The sequence below is a fragment of the Ostrea edulis genome, chromosome 7 (genome assembly GCF_947568905.1).
Source record: "Ostrea edulis chromosome 7, xbOstEdul1.1, whole genome shotgun sequence".
Classification (NCBI taxonomy): Eukaryota; Metazoa; Mollusca; class Bivalvia; order Ostreida; family Ostreidae; genus Ostrea; species Ostrea edulis.
This window is the reverse complement of record NC_079170.1, coordinates 49,031,813-49,036,513: the sequence shown is the minus strand read 5'-3', so window position 1 is coordinate 49,036,513 and position 4,701 is coordinate 49,031,813. Positions and strand designations below refer to the sequence as shown.

The window sequence follows — 4,701 nt, the reverse complement described above, 5'->3', positions numbered from 1 at the left end:
CAGGGAGGACTGCATAAACCAACCAAGTACCAATTTACATATCTGCCCAATGTTCAACAGTAGGACACTGGTACTGATCTTTAAGCAATACACAAAACTGACACTCTACACAAACTGATATTAAAAATTAAAAAAAATACACATACATGATACACAGAAATAGTTAAACATGTACATTTCACCTTCTGTAATATTGTAAACCAATAAATGAATAAAAAATAATTCAAAAAAAAAAGAAAAAAGAAAAAAAAAGAAATGATAAATAAAATAAATGAACAAGCCAGACTTGCCTGATCAGGAATGATGCAATATCCTCGGTTCAGACTCTATACTCAGGAAACAATTTCTTTGTGCCTTTACTGAAATGACATCCACGTCCACACATGTACACAAATCATCCAACGAGGAAATGCGCAGCTTCCCCTCCTGTCGTCCGTTTACTGCATCCTCAAAAGTGAAAGTAGAAATCCCCGCCAACCAACTTTCTCATATGTCACTGTTTCGGATCCTATAAAAAGCCACCTTATCAATGTACAATGATCACCATCATGCATTCAAACACAAATAAACAACATTGATATCATTCAAACTCCATTATTTCTTCTCTTTATATCATCTAGTATTTAACCCTGGTCACATTACCTTCGTAAATATTTTGCTCACAAAAACGTCAGCTGGGTCAAATGATCATAGTTATATTTAGAAAGGGGAAAAGTGGAATATGACGATGTCTGATCATCAACTTTTATCACATTTGTTTGAGAATGTAATTCACTAAAAATTAAACTTGTCGTAAAAATTACACACTGAAGTAACTACGACGAGTTGCAGAAAACCTGGATTTTCGAGTTGCTGCCGGATTTTATCTCTTGTGAAGTATGGCAGGGTCTATAAGCCCGTGAACTGATACAATCGGAAGTTCCGTGAACTCAAACACACACAAATTGCATACGTCATACAATTTACTTTCGTTTTTACTAAAGGTCTAGTATTAACTCGTACCCGAGATGCATATTAAAAATCTTTTGTAAGTGGAGGTACAGAATCAACACTAATAAGGATTTGATTGAGTTCACTGGGTTCTAATTAGGATGTGATTAAGTTCATGGGCTTCTAATTAGGATATGGTCCACTTCACGGGCCTGTCTCTAACACTAAATAGGATGTGATTGAGTTCACGGGCCTGACTCTAACACTAATTAGGATATGATCCAGTTCACGGGCCTGATTCTAACATTAATTAGGATGTGATTGAGTTCACGGGCCTGATTCTAACACTAATCAGGATATGATGCAGTTTACGGGCCTGATTCTAACACTAATTAAAATGTGATCCAGTTCACGGGCCTGAGTCTAACACTAATTAGCATGTGATTGAGTTCACGGGCCTGATTCTAACACTAATTAGCATGTGATTGAGTTCACGGGCCTGATTCTAATACTAACTAGCATGTGATTGAGTTCACGGGCCTGCTTCTAACACTAATTAGGATATGATCCAGTTCACGGGCCTGATTCTAACATTAATTAAAATGTGATCCAGTTCACGGTCCCGATTCTAACACTAAGTAGCATGTGATTGAGTTCACGGGCCTGCTTCTAACACTAATTAGGATATGATCCAGTTCACGGGCCTGATTCTAACATTAATTAAAATGTGATCCAGTTCACGGTCCCGATTCTAACACTAATTAGCATGTGATTGAGTTCACGGGCCTGCTTCTAACACTAATTAGGATATGATCCAGTTCACGGGCCTGATTCTAACACTAATCAAAATGTGATCCAGTTCACGGGCCTGATTCTAAAACTAACTAGCATGTGGTTGACTTCACGGGCCTGATTCTAACACTAATTAAATGTGATTGAGTTCATGGGCCTAATTCTAACACTAAGTAAAATGTGATTGAGTTCACGGGCCTGATTCTAAAACTAATCAGGATATGATCCAGTTCACGGGCTTGATTCTAACACTAATTAAAATGTGATCCAGTTCACGGGCCTGATTCTAACACTAACTAGCATGTGATTGAGTTCACGGGCCTGATTCTAACACTAATTAGCATGTGATTGAGTTCACAGGCCTGATTCTAATACTAATTAGGATATGATCCAGTTCACGGGCCTGATTCTAACACTAATCAAAATGTGATCCAGTTCACGGGCCTGATTCTAACACTAACTAGCATGTGATTGAGTTAACGGGCCTGCTTCTAACACTAATTAGGATATGATCCAGTTCACGGGCCTGATTCTAACACTAATCAAAATGTGATCCAGTTCACGGGCCTGATTCTAACACTAACTAGCATGTGATTGAGTTCACGGGCCTGATTCTAACACTAATTAGGATATGACCCAGTTCACGGGCCTGATTCTAACACTAATCAAAATGTGATCCAGTTCACGGGCCTGATTCTAACACTAATCAGGATATGATCCAGTTCACGGGCCTGATTCTAACACTAACTAGCATGTGGTTGACTTCACGGGCCTCATTCTAACACTAATTAAATGTGATTGAGTTCACGGGCCTAATTCTAACACTAAGTAAAATGTGATTGAGTTCACGGGCCTGATTCTAAAACTAATCCGGATATGATCCAGTTCACGGGCTTGATTCTAACACTAATTAAAATGTGATCCAGTTCACGGGCCTGATTCTAACACTAATCAAAATGTGATTGAGTTCACGGGCCTGATTCTAACACTAACTAGCATGTGATTGACTTCACGGGCCTGATTCTAACACAAATTAGGATATGATCCAGTTCACGGGCCTGATTCTAACACTAATTAGGATATGATCCAGTTCACGGGCCTGATTCTAACACTAACTAGCATGTGATTGAGTTCACGGGCCTGATTCTAACACTAGTTAGCATGTGATTGAGTTCACGGGCCTGATTCTAACACTAATTAGCATGTGATTGAGTTCACTGGCCTGATTCTAACACTAATTAGGATATGATTCAGTTCACGGGCCTGATTCTAACACTAACTAGCATGTGATTGACTTCACGGGCCTGATTCTAACACAAATTAGGATATGATCCAGTTCACGGGCCTGATTCTAACACTAATTAGGATATGATCCAGTTCACGGGCCTGATTCTAACACTAAATGAAATGTGATTGAGTTCACGGGCCTGATTCTAACACTAGTTAGCATGTGATTGAGTTCACGGGCCTGATTCTAACACTAATTAGCATGTGATTGAGTTCACAGGCCTGATTCTAACACTAATTAGGATATGATTCAGTTCACGGGCCTGATTCTAACACTAATTAGGATATGCTCCAGTTCAGGGGGCTGACTCTAACACTAATTAGGATGTGATTAAGATCACAGGCCTCTAATTAGAATTATAGCATTATTATTTATTTCCACAAATCACATTTTCATACAACTCTTTATAGTGAAATGTTACACACATCTATTTTGATTTAAATCGTATCATTGATTATTCATCTATAACTTAGACTTTTGAAATAGTTTATTATACCCCCCGCAACAAGTTGTGGGTGGGGGGGGGGGGGTATACTGGAATCGGGTTGTCCGTCTGTCTGTCCGTCCGTCTGTAGACGCAATGGTTTCCGGGCTCTAAAGCATTATCCTTTCCACCTACCGTCACCATATCATATATATATGGACTACCCATGGGATGAAGATGTTCCCTATCGATTTTGGGGTCAAAAGGTCAAAGGTCACGCGCACTGGACATCAAAGTAGCAATATGGTTTCCATTTAAATTCTTTAATGGCTTTTTTCATCGCATGGAGATGCTGTGTTCCTAGATACCTTTTGGATCATAATATTGAAGTTTTACCTATTTCCAACACCCTTTAGGAGATTGGGGTAAGCGAGGGGTATTCTTAGTGAGCATTGCTCACAGTACCTCTTGTTTTAACAGGTTGTTTTTTTACAATAACTATCGGAAAAGACTAACAAAATTTATGTTCCTATCATGCATAAATCTAAATAAATCATTGATTTTGCAAAATCTGATGACATCATAGGAGGGTGGAATTACTTTAAGTTATGTTTAGTGCTGTGTGTATATAAACATGCACTCATATAATTATATCTTCCCTCTTCCAGGGGGAGACATATTGTATTTGTACTTTCTGTCCGTCCTTCCTTTTGTCACAAAATCTTGTGAACGCTTCTCCACCTATATGGCTTATCAGATAGACTTGAAACTTTGTACAATGCTTCATTGTCATTTGCAGATGTGAATATTGTTGGGACGGGAGGATCCAATTGTTTTCCTAAGAGTTATAGTGGATCTAAGAGGGGTGGAAGATGTAAAATAGCTTATGAACTCTTCTCCTCCCATATGGCTTATTGGATAGACTTGAAACTTTGTACAATGCTTAATTGTCATTTGTAGATGTGCATATTGTGGGAATGGGAGGATCCAAAGTTTTTCCTAAAAGATATAGTGGATCTAAAAGGGGTGGAGGATGTTAAAATACCTTGTGAACACTTCTCCTATATGGCTTATCTGATAGACTTGAGAATTTGTACAATGCTTCAATGCCATTTGTAGATGTGCAAGTTGTAGGGACAGGAGGATCCAATTGTTTTCCTAAGAGTTATAGTGGATCTAAGAGGGGTGGAAGATGTAAAATAGTTTATGAACTCTTCTCCTCCCATATGGCTTATTGGATAGACTTGAAACTTTGTACAATGCTTAA

The 4,701-nt window shown here is 38.6% G+C and overlaps 1 long non-coding RNA gene across 1 annotated transcript in view; it reads left to right on the top strand.

The window, feature by feature from the left end:
* Positions 1-3,251: 3,251 nt before the first annotated feature.
* Positions 3,252-4,701, top strand: part of LOC130048212 (uncharacterized) — a 5,962-nt gene continuing 4,512 nt past the window's right edge. Inside the window, exon 1 of the long non-coding RNA XR_008797070.1 lies at positions 3,252-3,859. This is a non-coding gene — a long non-coding RNA (uncharacterized LOC130048212). The remainder of the gene's footprint in view (positions 3,860-4,701) is intronic.